Below are 17,677 nucleotides of genomic sequence, written 5' to 3' on the forward strand. Positions count from 1 at the left end.
AACTTAGCCTACCAAAAATGTGCAATTTTTATTGCTTTATGCATAGATCAAGAAAAAGAAACTATATTGTATAAGGTTTCTTCAATAAGCCCCCAACCCAATATTATATTTCTTTATGATAACCCAGTGGTCAATGTCTTCTACTCCTTGGAGTAATAAAACATTTACAAATGTACTTTGAATGTGTACATCATTAGCTCTCACCCAAATACTGCCCAAGAAAACCCTAAAGTTCATATGAATGATCATGAACATAATCTAATGAGCATTCGATTGTTTTCAGTTCTTTCTGGCCATATTAGGGAGGTGAAACACAAGAAATAAAAGGGAGTAAAAAAGCCTGAAACCTTGTGACAGGTCCTTTAGAAAATTTCTGCCATGAATAGTAATATCTGTAAATTAATACCAGGTAGAAGGGATGAGAGGAGAAAACTTTGTATTCTTAAGACTGTAAAAGCTACTACTGCTTAAGTAATTCATAACTTTAAATAATGATACATCTTTTCAGAAAAAATTAGATGCTACTGTAAGCAATTTATTAAGGAGATGAGAAAGTACTCCAACTCTAATGTTAGTTTAAATTTAGTTGTTTAGCAAATTGATTCTAATAACAGCAGTGAGATAGATACAGTTTTATCTAAAGTATAAAGAAAAAAACCAAAAGCTTAAGAACTTTCTCAGAGAAGCAAATATATTCTAGCCTTCAAGCCATATTGTTTCATCTACTGTAGAGCTTTGCATTCTTCTAAAATATTGTTTAAAAATCTAACTATTTTTGGAGCAGTCTATTGCAACATAACAGTACTTGTGACGAGTGCTTATATAAGCATTTACATACTTTTCATTGGACTTGGCTACTCCCCTTTTACGTGTGACTGTTTTTTAAAGGCTATAAGAAGAAAGTTAGGGGCTAAGAAACTGAATAGGAAGTTAAATTTATATAGAAATTATCCTGCCAAATTATCTTCTATCAGAAACTTCTTCAGGTACAGAGAATGAAGAGATTCATATCCCTAATTGCATGGTTCTCTTAATGAACTTGACTATAACCACAGTTTCTGGAAAGCTAAAACTTCTAACAATAAGAAGCCTTTCTTTGTTGAATAGTTATAATAAAGTACATTTGCAAAGCAAATAGGTTGAAGAAGGACAGAGAAATTTTACTCTCTCCCTTTAAAGTAAAGCAAAATTAGTTTAATAAGTAAAAAGCACATACAGAGAAAGGAAACTTCTTTCTTCAGATGTTTTATTCCATTTAGGTTATATGTCTATGCTCTGAATCAAGTTGTCTATAATTTTTAAAAAGTACTTGAATGTTAAAAGTCTCTGACTAAATTTAGGTAGAAATGACACTGTTTTCTGAATTTGGTTTTAAACCTAAGATAGATGGATAGATAGATAGATATCTCCATATCTCTTAAAATTTTAAAATAACAATTGAAATAATAAATTTTGTCGTGTGTGTGTGTCTGTATATATATAAAAACCTGCATGCTCTGTACATGTATCCCACAACTTAAAGTGTGTGTATATATATATGTGTGTGTATATACACTTTAAGTGTGTGTATATATATGTATGTATATACACATATATATACACTTTAAGTTGTGGGATACATGTACAGAGCATGCAGGTTTGTTACATAGGTATATGTGTGCCATGGTGGTTTGCTGCATCTATCAACCCGTCACCTAGGTTTTGATCCCCACATATATTAGTTATTTGTCCTGATGCTCTCCCTCCCCTCCCCTCACCCCCTGACAGGCCCCAGTGTGTGTTGTTCTCCTCCCTGTCTCCGTGAGTTCTCATTGTTCAACTCCCACTTATGAGTGAGAAGACATGGTGTTTGGTTTTCTCTTCCTGTGTTAATCTGCTGAGGATGATGGCTTCCAGCTTCATCCATGTCCCTGCAAAAAACGTGATCTCATTCCTTTTTTTGGCTGCATAGTATTCCACAGTGTATATGTATCACATTTTCTGTATCCAGTCTATCATTGATGGGCATTTGGGTTGGTCCATGTCTTTGCTATTGTAAATAGTACTGCAACAAACGTATGTGTGCATGTGTCTTTATACTAGAATGATTTATATTCCTTTGGGTATATACCCAGTAATGGTATTGCTGGGTCAAATGGTATTTCTGGTTCTAGATTCTTGAGGAATCACCACACTGTCTTCCACAATGGATAAACTAATTTACATTCCCAACAAAAGTGTAAAAAGTATTCCTATTTCTCCACAGCCTCATCAGTATCTATTGTTTCTTGGCCTTTTAATAATCGTCATTCTGACTGGCATGAGATGGTATCTCATTATGGTTTTGATTTGCATTTCTATAATGATCCATGATATCCAGCTTTTTTTTTTAACATGTTTGTGAGCCACGTAATGTCTTCTTTTGAGAATTGTCTGCTCATATCCTTTGCCCACTTTTTGATAGTCTTTTTTTTTTTTTTTCTTGTAAATTTAAGTTCCTTGTAGATTCTGGATATTAGAACTTTTTCAGGTGGCTAGATTGGAAAAATCTTCGCCCATTCTGTAGGTTGCCTATTCATTCTGATAATAGTTTGTTTTGCTGTGCAGATCTTTAGCTTAGTTAGATTCCATTTGTCATTTGTTTTGTTGCAATCGCTTTTGGTATTTTCGTCATGAGATCTTTGCCCACGTCTCAAATATTTTAACATTTTGAAATCCAGAATCCCAAATACCCTTTGGTGAGCAGCAATCATTACATGTTTTTTAACCAGCAGCATCCTGCTGGTAACTGTACTTGATGACAATTGAAAATTGACTGCTGTCTGGAATGCATTTCAAGCTGCAAAGTCTTTGTAAGTAGTGCTGCAACAAACATACGTGTGCATTGGTTTACAGAATGAAGAGAACAAAGTTGTTAATGGTTCTTTCTGTCATGGTGACCTAAAAAAACCTACTGAATTGCTGATTCATTGGCCTTAATATTTTAGCAACTCATCCATTTTTTGGCACTCTAATGAGATTTTTTAAAAATCAGATTTGAAATTACTGCTTTTAACTAATGTATGTATTTTCTACTTGCATATTATATTGTGGCCAATATTAGATTACAAAATGAGATTTACTAAAATGAAGCTTCCAAAAAATATCTGCTGTTAAAGCTAAAAGTACTATAATTTCACAATCTTTCTGTTATATTTAAGCCACTTTAAGTATAACGTAGGGGATGACAAATATCCCTATTTCTTAACAGATAAGTCCACACAAATGCTTCTATGTGCAGTTGTTCTAACACTTTCTATTTGGTGCAACTGAAAACAGCTGCTATTTGAACCATTTGGGTGATGCTGAAGAGCTCCCACTGAGTGAATTTGTCTTTCCATTTGAAACTCCTAGTGTGAAATGACCTACAGCTGTACTTACATAACTTTTTAAAAGTACAGATTTAACCAGTCAGCTATTGTGTCCACATGACAACAAATAATGTGTTTAACTTACTCTTTTTACAACTTCATTGACTTTCTTTTTTGTAATATATGAAAATCACTGGGAGCTTAGGGGTCATGTTATCAGCCTAACTATAAATGTAAAATTCTTCTCCACTCACTCACTGTGCATGTTCTTTACTCGTTTAATTTCATTACTGCACTGTCTTGTAGAAGCTGTGCTTTACCTATGTCAATCATAAGGGGAAAAGGCTGCCTATATTGATTAAGTTAGAGTATTGCAGTGCTTCATCCTCATTTTTATCTATGTAGAGAAAACTTAATATTTTTAATATTTATGAGATCTTGTTAAAGTATAAATTGGGTCAGTGGCTTATCCTTGATTCATTCACTTGAAAATTGCTATGAAATAAAAATATGGAATACTATATGATCAAGCTGAAGGATCAATAGGAGCTTTCCCAAAGAAGTAAATTTGGAGCTGAAGTCTAAAGGATGAGTCAAGTTTACAAGAGAAAGAAGGAAGACAAAAGAATGAATGTGTAAAGTCATATATAAAGGCGGAAAGGCTGGTGAACTGGAGGAAACTAGGGGGAGAAGCCTTGGAGACCCATTCAGGGATTTTATTCTAAGAAGAATTAGAAGCCATTGAGGAGGTTTAATTAGAGGTGTGGTATAATCAAATTGGAATTTTTTAAAGATTATTTTAGCTGTCTGGGCATGGTGGCTCACACCTGTAATCCCAGCACTTTGGAGGAAAGGCGGGCAGATCGTGGGGCCAGGAATTTGAGACCAGCCTGGCCAAAATGGCAAAACCCCATCTCTAATAAAGATGCAAAAATTAGCTGGGCATGGTGACATGTGCCTGTAATCCCAGCTACTCAAGAGACTGAGGCAGGAGAATCGCTTGAACCCAGGAGGCCAAGGTTGCAGTGAGCTGAGATCACGCCATTGCACTCCAGCCTGCGAAACAGGGTAAGACTCTGCCTCAAAAGAAAAAAAAAAAAAGATTATTTATTATTTTGGCTTCATTCAACAGAATGAAAAGAAGGGAGCAAGAGTGGATACTCGGAGAATAGATAAGAGATGATTGCATTTGTCCAGGCTATAAGTTGTCTCTTTTGTGGGTTTCTCCTATTACTGTATTATTTTTAAATATAAAACAATAGAGCATTCAAAGGAATTTTTTAAAGGAAAAATTTATTCATAATCCTATTACTCTTTCAAAACTACTTTTCCTTTTTTTTCATGAGTTTTTAAAGTTTTTGTACAGAACATGCACATTTTATATCATTGAAATTGTAGTACATATATAATTTTGAGCTTTACATTTTTCATACTTTTAGTATGGTGAGTTTCAGTATATCATAAACAACTCTCATCTTGTTCTCACTGTATATTATATTCCATCAAGATGATAAGTCAAAATTGCTATAATTAGGCTTCTTTGTGGGTCTAGAAGCACTATAATTTGAACCATAAATATTCATAGATTGACTTTAGGGGATCTATGAATTGTTTCAATTTGTATGCAACATTTTAAGTGTATGTAAGTTTTGTGTTTTTCTGGAGAGTTCATTAGATTTTTCAACTGAAACCCAAAATGGTTACGAGCATATTTAAGTGCTCAAAGTTGAGAAAATCCCAAGTCTCATTGTTTAAGAAATGTGAGAAAAAAAGTAGACTATGGTACAATTTGCAGCATAAAATTTCATTCATTTGAAAGATTCAAGGGAGTCCTGCCAAGAAGTAAAAGTAAAGCCATCTGACAAATCTCTAAGTAACAAGAAATTGTAGAGAAACTTCTGACAAATTACTAAGTATTGAGAAAGATAATTTAACCAATGTTATCTAAAATTTATTTCCAACACATACATTTCACCTCTCTTAAAAATATTTTGAATACTATTTTAACTTCTACTGTATATTTTATCATATAGCATAACTATGAACTTCAACAAATGCTCTATCAATAGTATGAAAAAGATTATATTGAAACTATGTATGTCAGTGTCCTACTTTATAAAATGATATTTAAATAGAAAAACTCTACTTAACAACAACAAAGGTTTACATTTACTAGAAAAAAATATGATATGGATCAGGCACATTGTCTACTTTAAACACGTTTAAAAGCACATGTATGTACTTTTCTCAAACTTTTGCTTAGAATTTATGTTTTCTTTTAATTATTATTATTGCATTTTAGGTTTTGGGATACATGTGAAAAACATGCAAGATTGTTGCATAGGTGCATACGTGGCAGTGTGATTTGCTGCCTTCCTCCCCTTCACCTACATGTTGTGACATTTCTCCCCATGCTACCTCTCCCCAACTCCCCACCCCCCACTGTCCCCCCCACTCCTCCCAACAGATCCCAGTGTATAGTGCTCCCCTCCCTGTGTCCATGTGTTCCCATTGTTCAACGCCCGTCTATGAGTGAGAACATGCGATGTTTGATTTTGTGCTCTTGTGTCAGTTTGCTGAGAATGATGGTTTCCAGGTTCATCCATGTCCCTACGAAGGATGTGAACTCCTCGTTTTTGATGGCTGCATAATATTCCATGGGGTATATGTGCCACATTTTTCCTGTCCAGTCTATCATCGATGGGCATTTGGGTTGGTTCCAGGTCTTTGCTATTGTAAACTGTGCTGCAATGAACATTCGTGTGCATGTGTCCTTATAGTAGAACGATTTATAATCCTTTGGATATATACCCAGTAATGGGATTGCTGGGGCAAATGGAATTTCTATTTCTAGGTCCTTGAGGAATCGCCACACTGTCTTCCACAATGGTTGAACTAATTTACACTCCCACCAACAGTGTAAAAGTGTTCCTATTTCTCCACATCCTCTCCAGCATCTGTTGTCTCCAGATTTTTTAATGATTGCCATTCTAACTGGCGTGAGATGGTATCTCAATGTAGTTTTGATTTGCATTTCTCTAATGACCAGTGATGATGAGCATTTTTTCATATGCTTGTTGGCCTCACGTATGTCTTCTTTTGTAAAGTGTCTGTTCATATCCTTCGCCCATTTTTGAATGGGCTTGTTTGTTTTTTCTTGTAAATCTGTTTTAGTTCTTTCTAGATTCTGGATATCAGCCCTTTGTCAGATGGGTAGGCTGCAAAAATTTTTTCCCATTCTGTTGGTTGCAGATTCACTCTATTGACTGTTTCTTTTGCCGTGCAGAAGCTGCGGAGTTTGATTAGGTCCCATTTGTCTATTTTGGCTTTTGTTGCCATTGCTTTTGGTGTTTTGGTCATGAAGTCCTTGCCTATGCCTATGTCCTGAATGGTTTTGCCTAGGTTTTCTTCTAGGGTTTTTATGGTGTTAGGTCTTATGTTTAAGTCTTTAATCCATCTGGAGTTAATTTAAAAATATGGAACGCTTCACGAATTTGCATGTCATCCTTGCGCAGGGGCCATGCTAATCTTCTCTGTAACGCTCCAGTTTTAGTATATGTGCTGCCGAAGCGAGCACTAGAATTTATGTTTTCAGAGACAAGTGAAAGAGTTGTATAGCATCTAAATTTTGTGAAGATTTATAGGTAGACTTCCACTTAACTTATTTTAATGTTGTATTAAGATGGACTCTTCCAAATATAAATATTTTATCCTTTAGGAAATTATCAATATTTTACTTTGCAGAGCTAACAAAATTATGCTACACTGTTAATCAATACCACTGTCATTCAAGCAACCATCATCTCCTACCTCAACTATATATTGTGATTACTGGTGATTAATTTAACAATAAAATGATAGATTTTATTTACAAAATCACCGTTATCTCATATAAATTAAAACTTGGTTTATTTAAAACTAACTAAAAACAATCTTACATAAAACTTGTTTATCACCTTCTTATCTGAAACAAAATAAATATCCTAAGTTAACTAAACAAAAAATAGCCTTCAAAATCATACTTAAATTATGTACTGCATGCTTACTTTATTTTCCAATGTACTTTAAACATTACATTAATAAAGTTAAATGGACAATAAGGTTTCTAAAAAGCCATAGAGACTCCCCTCTATTTGGAAAGGAAATTAAACAAAATACAGTACAATGAAGTACGAAATAAAATAAAAATATTTCTGAAAAATATTAACTCTTAATTTAAAAATAAACTACAAATAAATTGTGAAAACAATGTTTTAAATATCTAAGATAATAAAGCACAAGACTTTATTAGAGAATATAAGAATGTATTACAGATGGGCAGGCTGGATTTTGGTCTGAAGGCTATAGGATGAAAAAGATGTGGAGAGCTCACTCTACCAATCTCTCTCTTCTTTCTAATTTACTAATTTTCACCCTCTGTAGGCATAATATATGATATAATGAATGTACAGCACTTGACAAATATACTTGGAACGTCTGCGCATGCTATTATTTTCTATTTTATTTTCTGGACTACTTAGAATACAGAGTATATGTTCAGAAAAAATATTTAATTTAATTAACATAGAGTTGTTAAAATTAGAACTTAATAGTCCCTTAAATTTTTTAATCTTATAGATATTGCAAATGTTACAACTATGAATGGTCTACTACGTTACTCTAAATGCTGCCCTGCAAGTTTACATTTTCTAGCCCATTCTGGACTATGAAACTTTCCTCAAATTTTAAATACCTTGTTAGGGGCTAAAGTATGTCCCTCTAAAACCCAGAGAGCCTGCATCGCCAAGTCAATTCTAAGCAAAAAGAACAAAGTGGGAGGCATCACACTACTGGACTTCAAACTATACTACAAGGCTACAGTAATCAAAACAGCATGGTACTGGTACCAAAACAGAGATATAGACCAATGGAACAGAACAGAGGCCTCGGAGGCAACACAACACGTCTACAACCATCCGATCTTTGACAAACCTGACAAAAACAAGCAATGGGGAAAGCATTCCCTGTTTAATAAATGGTGTTGGGAAAACTGGCTCGCCATGTGCAGAAAGCACAAACTGGACCCCTTCCTGACACCCTACGCTAAAATTAACTCCAGATGGATTAAAGACTTAAACATAAGACCTAACACCATAAAAACCCTAAAAGAAAATCTAGGCAAAACCATTCAGGACATAGGCGTAGGCAAGGACTTCATGACCAAAACACCAAAAGCATTGGCAACAAAAGCCAAAATAGACAAATGGGACCTAATCAAACTCCACAGCTTCTGCACAGTAAAAGAAACAGTCATTAGCATGAATCAGCAACCAACAGAATGGGAAAAAATTTTTGCAGTCTACCTATATGACAAAGGGCTGATATACAGAATCTAGAAAGAACTAAAACAGATTTACAAGAAAAAAACAAACAAGCCCATTCAAAAGTGGGCAAAGGATATGAACAGACACTCTACAAAAGAAGACATACATGAGGCCAACAAACATATGAAAAAATGCTCATCATCACTGGTCATTAGAGAAATGCAAATCAAAACTACATTGAGATACCATCTCACGCCAATTAGAATGGTGATCATTAAAAAATCTGGAGACAACAGATGCTGGAGAAGATGTGGAGAAATAGGAACACTTTTACACTGTTGGTGGGAGTGTAAATTAGTTCAACCATTGTGGAAGACAGTGTGGCGATTCCTCAAGGACCTAGAAATAGAAATTCCATTTGCCCCAGAAATCCCATTACTGGGTATATATCCAAAAGATTATAAATCGTTCTACTATAAGGACACATGCACACGAATGTTCATTGCAGCACAGTTTACAATAGCAAAGACCTGGAACCAACCCAAATGCCCATCCATGATAGACTGGACAGGGAAAATGTGGCACATATATACCATGGAATACTATGCAGCCATCAAAAACGATGAGTTTGTGTCCTTTGTAGGGACATGGATGAACCTGGAAACCATCATTCTCAGCAAACTGACACAAGAACAGAAAATCAAACACTGCATGTTCTCACTCATAGGCGGGTGTTTAACAATAAGAACACATGGACACAGGGAGGGGAGCATCACACACTGGGGTCTGTTGGGGGGAAATAGGGGAGGGATAGCAGGGGTTGGGGAGTTGGGGCGAGATAGCATGGGGTTCGAAATGCCAGATATAAGTGATGGGGAGGAAGGCAGCAAATCACACTGCTATATGTTTACCTATGCAACATCTTGCATGTTCTTCACATGTACCCCCAAACCTAAAATGCAATATAAATAAATAAATAAGTTTTAAAAAAACATATGTTGAAGTCCTAAAGCCCAATACCTCAGAATGTGACTATATTTGGAGATAGGAATTTAAATAAGTGATTAAGTAAAAATGAGATTAGGAAGGACACAGAGAGGGAAGACCACATGAAGACACAGGGAGAAGAAGGCCATTCACAAGCAAAGGTGAAAAACCTCAGTAGACACTAACCCTGCTGATACCTGGATGTCAGGCTTACAGCTTCCAAAATTGCGAGAAAATTAACTTCCGTTGTTTCCATCAACCCCTCTGTGGTACTTTGTTATGGCATACCTAACAAACCAACATATACTTTCTCTCTTCCTCTACTCCTTCAGTGGAGAAATTTGCTTTATGTTTAAGTGAGAAACTAAAAGTTATCAAGAGAGAAATTCCAAGTCCCCCCACCACCATCGAATCTATTAGGTTGGTGCAAAAGTAATTGTGGGTTTGCTACTACTTTCAATAGCAAATTTTAGGCAAATATCTAACTACCTCTATCAATTACCCCCACCCTGCTGTCATCACTCTGTATCCCCTGGCAGCCCAGCCTCTGCTATGCTTCAAGAAATCCCATCTCTCACCTGCTCAAGGACATGAGCATCTCTTTTGCATCGCCAAATTTTTCCTCAACCCAGATCACTCCATATGTATATACATATATATATATATATATATATCTCACATCCAGATAGGTGATATGTATTATGCTATATGTCACACATCTTTAACTAGTACTCCCCTTGAACTTAGGTCCTCATCTAGCTACCACTCATTTCTCTTCATATTCATACTTGCTCCTCTCCAGCAGCTTTCCCCGTCAGGAAGTGACAACTCCAGTCTTCCAGTTGTTCAGGCCAAAATAATCATCCTTGGTACCTCCCTACCGCCCATATCCTACCAGAATCTATTGGTAAATTCCATCAGTTCTACCTTTAATATCCATAATATCTTTTCTTTCTTCCTTCATCAATATCACTCATTCAAGTAACCATCATCTTCTACCTAAACTATTAAAGTCTCCCACATATTTATTTCCCTGTTTCAAGCCTTGCCCCTAAAATTTATCATGTGCCAACTAGGAGTCCGACCTTTTCAGTCTGAGAGTCAGACCAAGTCATTCCTCACTTCAACATTCTTTAATGGCTTTCCATGGTACAGCCTATGTCTTACCTTCAGCATGGCAGCCAAGGCCCACGTAATCAGCTCCCCAGCTGCCTTGCTGATTTCATCTCCCACTGTCCTCCCTGCTCCCTCCACTGTTAGAATGCACAAAAGATATTCTAATGTCAATGCCTTTGCATCAGTCAGTCTGTCTGTCCACAATATTTTCCTTCCAAGTTTCCACATTTCCTGCAGTTCCCTACTCACATACCACCTTATCAGAGACTCCCTGATCACCCTATGTAAAAAAGAATCCCTGTAACACTATATCACACTTAATGTTTTATTTATTATTTATTTTTATTCAGAGTACTACTCAACAACTAGAATATACAGTCTCTTCTCGTACCAGACTATAAGCTTAATTAGGGCAGCAAATGTGTCTGTTTTATTTTCTGTTATATCCTCGGAATCTATATTGGTAATAATACAATTCTTTTCTTAACTGTATGCTATCATGCTCTAAGTAAACACTCACAATTTCAAGGTCATAGTATGGTAGGCACTGTGATAAAAACTTTAAATATGATACTTAAATAAATCCGAAGAACAATCCTATGCAAAAAATAGGCACATTTTACAGATGAAGAACTGAAACTTAGGTAGCAAAATAACCAAGGTCACACAGCCAAAATTTGACTGTGTTTTCAATTGATGAGAAAATAAGCAAATAAAAATACCTGCTGAGTCCTCACTGCCTTCTTAATGCTAAGAGGTTATTTTGATAATTGTAGGTTTGTCCAGTTTGAACCTTCCTTGTCTAATTTAGCCCTTGATTTTAAAGAACAGAGTGTTCTAATGTCACTAGGGGGTGGGTGAAATATATATATGTCTATTTCTGGGACAAGCACACCCTCATCCTTGGGAAAAAGTCCTTTGGAAACTTTGCTCTGGAATTTATACAGTAATTCTCCAATAAGATCTCTACATCCTTAAAACATAAGTTTTATAACAGTTAATATTTCATGCAGAAAACTAACCCCTATACCATTGGGAAAGACGGTTTGATATATAAAGTGGGAATAATTCAAAACTCATATCCATGATTCAGTCAGTACAGACACTGAATTTGAATTCAGTCTTGTCATTTACTAGCTACATAGCTTTACTTGGGCAATACATTTAAATAATTGAATTTTTTAGCTTATGTGTGAAATACGAATAAAGATATGAAGACATTTGGGAGATAGAGACAGTGCCACAAAGGCATTGAGCGTATAGTGGGTATTTCATGAAAATAATTTCTATGCATATTTGAAAAAGCATCCTAACATCATAACTGCTCTATAGTTTGAAAACAATGGAGACCCTGCCTTCTTGTGCATTCTAATGAATCCATTTAACTCATCCTGCCTTTCTCCTTAGCATCCCGTCAATAAGAAAATGACATACAGAAAACAAAATCTAAAAATACACAGAAGTAAAACATGGAAGGAATTATCAATTCATACGCCTAACAATGTCATGTGTTTTTAATGGAACACTGTAAACCACAAAACAATATGAAATGACTACTGTTTTCAGAAAGTGCCCTTTCTTTACTCATTTAATCTAAAATTGAACTAACAAGGAGCCCTATTTACCATCTGCATAGAGAAATGGGCTTACTCTAATATAATATGAAATCAGATTTCAGACCTAAAAATAATTCATATTAGTATGATTAACAAAGCTTTTGAATTAAGATTATCAGTATTTTTAATCCACATTTCAATTGTTTTGATCATATCTTATTTCTAATATCAATATAGTAAAATTAATGTAAAAAATAATAATAAACTTTAAACAGCGCTTTGGGGATGATATAAACAAATTTTGAGGCAGTCTTTAAAATAAAACACTTTTCAACTAAAACTATGTATTTCATCTTAGTTTCCTACTCATCCCCATTAAGGAGTAAGAAACATATATTTCCTTATAATCATTTACCAAAAAATTACAACAAAAATGAATTATAAACATGTAGCCTCTCTTAAAGCATTTAAAACACAAAATGATATTCATACATAAAAGCAGGAAAATAAAATTTCAGAAATTGTTCACTGAGTCTCTAACCGGAGTATCAAGTAAGTGAGGTTGAAAAATGGAAGTGAGAATTATTTACTCTACCCTTCAGTCTTTCTTGATGTTACTAAGAGGAAGAAGATTTCTCTGTTTGCCCCTTAATGTCTCGTCATTAACAATTGCAACTGTTGCAAGATAAGCCACCGCACTGTGTACTTTTAATGCCTAAGGTGGGAGAAGAAATTTTAGCACAATAACATAGGTAAATTGAGCTTCTCACATTCTTCCTCAGTGCCAAAATTCAGGACATAAACAACCAGACAGATTTTATTCCCCATTCAGCAGTGTGGACAGCGAGCCAGAAGTAGTTTTTCCGTTCAAATATAACAGATGCTGCGTTTCTTCCTTATAAGGAAAGGATTTCACCACATTTACTTTAGAGGAAGTTGGCATGGCACAATCAGTTATGTGGAGTGACACCTGAAAATAATTTATTTATGCGCAGAGAAAATAGTTTGTTGAGTCATATCTAGTAGCAAAAATGTTTTCTTCACAAATAAGTGTGTTGCCAGTTATCAGTGAAGAGAGAACAGGTTATGCTGCAATAAAAAAGCAACCTCCAAAATCTCAGTGGCTTACAACAACAGATTTTTATTTCTAACTCAGTTTACGTATCCAGAGTGGGTGTTCAAGTGAGATCCTGCTTAGCAAGCAACCTTGGGACCCAGGGTGACAGAAGTTCCATCTTGGAAGTACATCCAAAACTACTGAGGCAGGAAAAGAAAATGTGATAAATTGCACTCTCAGTGTGAAAGCTCACAGTTTCTGTGCACAAGCGTCATTTATCAATTCTGGCTTTATTTCATTGGCCAAAGCAAGCCCAAAAGCCAAGCTAACTTTCAAAGGGTGACAGGGATGTGCAACAAATTATGCCCAATGAAGAATTAAAAGATTAATGAAGAGTTTGAATGACTACTTCACCAACAATCTAAAATTTAAATAATGCCCTATCCATTGCTCTTACGTAAAATATTATGTTATCAATACACACTCACTGATCATCCCCGCTAAACAAAACAGAGCACTATAGTCCAGGAGAAAGACAGTAAATAAAACACAACTCCTACCTAATACAGTTAACCAGTACCGCCACCAACACGATCTTCATCATGACTAATAACAACAGCTAATAGAATAGGGCAATTTTTTCTGTGCCCAGCACTGTTCAAAGGGTTTCTGTAACACCATTATAACTTCTCTCTCTACAGGTAACCTGAAATTACTACCATTGTTATCCTTAATTTGATATTTAACTCCAAACAGTTCTAAAATGTAAATATACTAATTGTACAGTTTACACTATAGATGACATTCAATTCACATGAGATTATTTTTTAAACCCCTTACTTAGCAGACAGTGGGGTATTATTAAAGGCCCTGAAAACAGAATAAAATAGTGGTAATGATGAGACTAATTTCTAGAAAATGTAAGAGCTTGGACTATGGCCCAGAGAATAAAATAGGCTCTGCGTGAATGTGGTCAACCATGGGTGAATATGGGTCCCCTAGAAGCTGGCTGGGGAAGAAGCATGTTTTTATTTTTAAGGAAAGATTTATAGGTTAAAACTACATGAAACTTTTTGGGGTCAAAAAAAGAATAACATTAATAATGTCACTCTTCATACACTCCCTATCATTTTTTACTACAGATGGAAGAGATTTGCACCTATCATCCATACTTTCCCGCCTAAATGCAGATTATAGCAACTGTAAAGTAATACTTCTATTGCTGTAAGTGAAACACACAAAACTAGAGCGAATGGTCTTCAGTGGAAGAAGCATGGGGGAGGTACCTTAGAGATCATGAAGAAATGTTTTCAGTAAGCATTGTTAAACACGTGCCAAAGCAAAATACCAAGAGCTGTTGTGGAATCTCTCTCTCTTTCTCCACAGGGCTTTATTTACTAAATGGAATTTTTTCATCAGGAGAGGTTTTAAACAAGCCTGCTCAAAGTAAGGAAAATTGATTAACTTGATTAAGGAAAGGGGAAAAATATCTTTGGTAAATTGTGGTGGGTTAAATGTATGCCCTTGAAGAGATTAGACCATGAACTAGATAACCTGTTGGGGTCCCTTTCAAATCTGTGTTCTTGTGATTTCAATAATTGTGTTCAGTTGGGGGTAAATAGCTCCCGATAATTATGTGAGTCTATTTTCTTAACCTTTCGGCAAAGAGAGTATATGTAATTCAAAACCACTTCAAACTACGGTAGCAATTATGATACACAATATAGAAATATTTGGATCATTACAAAATTTGACGTAGCTGGGGCAAATATCATTCATGCTGTGCCCTATTTTGCATAAGAAAAAATAAACCTGTTTTGCATTTCCTACTTTTTATATGTGTATTATAGACCAAACAGAAATACCAACATCTTGGAGACAACTAGTTTTGAGATGAAACATCTTACCAGAATAGGAAGAGGAACTATATATGAATTTTTATTTTTATAAAACTTGCTTCAACACATTTTAATAAGAGTCTAATAAAAAAAAAACAACTGGCAACCTGGCTTCAGTCTACTTATTCGATGATATTTGCTGCTCTTTTTCAAAAGTGCAACTTTCCCCTGAAACTCCACTAAAACTTCTACTTTATTCTTGCCTTTTTACTTCAGCCTGCAATTTCCTCCTCCATGTCTTCCCTTCATTCAAGTTGTGAAGGCCCAGATGAGATCCCACCTCTGACAAGAAACATTCTTACTTTTTTTTTTTTTTGAGACCAAGTTTCACTATTGTCTTCCAGGTTGCAGTGCAATGGCAGGATCTCGGCTCACTGCAACCTCTGCCTCCTGGGTTCAAGAGATTCTCCTGTGTCAGCCTCCCGAGTAGCTGGGATTACAGGCACCTGCCACTACGCCCAGCTAATTTTTGTATTTTTAGTAGAGATGGAGGTTTCACCACATTGGCCAGGCTGGTCTTGAACTCCTGAACTCAGGTGATTTGCCCACCTTGGCCTCTCAAAGTGCTGAAATTACAGACGTGAGCCACCATGCTTAAATATTCCGATTTATGTTCTTTGTTTTCTTCATTTTTAATAATTAATTTGGTTAAAATTTCAAACTATACGTTGAGTTACTATTTTGTATAGAAAACATAAAGTGAAAAATGTACTTTAGAATAATTTAAAATGTTTTGTAGTCCACAAATTTATTTCTATTATATTATTTTTGTACTTTTAATGTTTTATGTTCCTATACAATCTTCATTTTGCAAGGTTTATATATAATCCTCCTCTGAGAATGACTAATTTCTATTTCTTATATGACAGATAATAAATGTCCTAAGGTTAACTATAAAGGGATGAAACTAACCCCACCAAATATTTTTCCTTTCATGTCACAGAGTATGAAAGGCTTCCATTTCACTTACTGGAACTTATTAGAATAAATTGTTATTGATACTTAAGTAATCTTATGAAGGAGGAAATTGTAAATCACTGTTTGATGGGCCTTTTTTTTTTTTTTTTTTTTTTTTTTTTGAGACGGAGTTTCGCTCTTGTTACCCAGGCTAGAGTGCAATGGCGCAATCTTGGCTCACCGCAACCTCCGCCTCCTGGGTTCAGGCAATTCTCCTGCCTCAGCCTCCTGAGTAGCTGGGATTACAGACACACGCCACCATGCCCAGCTAATTTTTTGTATTTTTAGTAGAGACGGGGTTTCACCATGTTGATCAGGATGGTCTCGATCTCTTGACCTCGTGATCCACCCGCCTCGGCCTCCCAAAGTGCTGGGATTACAGGCGTGAGCCACTGTGCCCGGCCTGATGGGCTTTTTAAAGGTCAATTCATGTGCCAGATTTTACCAAACAGATGCTGATCTGGAATTCTGACAAAGTAGTGTTTAAAAAGCATTCTTTCAAAGCCGGGTGCGGTGGCTCACGTCTGTAATCCCAGCACTTTGGGAGGCTGAGGCGGGCGGATCACCTGAGGTTGGGAGTTCAAGACCAACCTGATCAACATGGAGAAACCCCGTCTTTAAAAAAAAATAAAAATAAAACATAAATAAAAAGCATTCTTTCACAATAATTAAAAAAGTAATGTCAACCTAAAAAATGATTTAAAATAGGGAGTTGAATTACTATGTCACCAACAATCTAAAATTTAAATAATGTCCTGTCCATTGCTCCTAAATAAAATAGTTTAAATAAAATATTGTGTTATCAATACACATTCACTGATCACCCACTATAAATAGGTCAGAGCACTATATTCCATAAGGAAGGTAAGAAATAACTCTTTGTGCATTTTGCTTTACTCATTGCCTACATTTTATGGTCAAGGTGGGATGGTAGATGACAGAAGAGATGGCACCAGCACTGGGAGTTGTGAGAAGTCAGAGAAGAAGGAAATCAGAGTAAGAAAGGTAATGAGAAAGTAGAAAAGTGAACACTGTCAGTGCCTACTATAATTCAGAATTTTAACGGTGAAGTAGGTACTCTTCTACTTACAGTTGAGAAAACTGATGTTGATGGAGGTTAAGTAATTAACCCAAAATCACACAGTCTGAAGTTAGAAGAGCTGACGTTTAAACTCAGGTTTCTCAGATGCCATGAAATCTTTATCTTCTTCTGACATCATTATACAGCTGGTTACCTTTGTGTAAGTGACAAGTATTTTTTTTTTTTTAGTACTTTATTTTTTTTTTTTTGAGACGGAGTTTCGCTCTTGATACCCAGGCTGGAGCGCAATGGCGCGATCTCGGCTCACCGCAACCTCCGCCTCCTGGGTTCAGGCAATTCTCCTGCCTCAGCCTCCTGAGCAGCTGGGATTACAGGCACGCGCCACCGTGCCCAGCTAATTTTTTGTATTAGTAGAGACGGGGTTTCACCATG

The 17,677-nt window shown here is 35.8% G+C and overlaps 1 protein-coding gene and 1 non-coding gene across 2 annotated transcripts in view; both read right to left on the reverse strand.

The window, feature by feature from the left end:
• Nucleotides 1-17,677, reverse strand: part of SEMA3E (semaphorin 3E) — a 279,658-nt gene that overhangs the window by 232,372 nt on the left and 29,609 nt on the right. The window lies entirely within an intron of this gene.
• Nucleotides 6,800-6,906, reverse strand: LOC135274267 (U6 spliceosomal RNA). The gene has a single exon (XR_010342108.1). It is a non-coding gene; the product is annotated as a U6 spliceosomal RNA (small nuclear RNA).

The sequence above is a fragment of the Aotus nancymaae genome, unplaced genomic scaffold (genome assembly GCF_030222135.1).
Source record: "Aotus nancymaae isolate 86718 unplaced genomic scaffold, 86718_ANA_hifiasm-v0.15.2.pri h1tg000002l, whole genome shotgun sequence".
NCBI lineage: Eukaryota > Metazoa > Chordata > Mammalia > Primates > Aotidae > Aotus > Aotus nancymaae.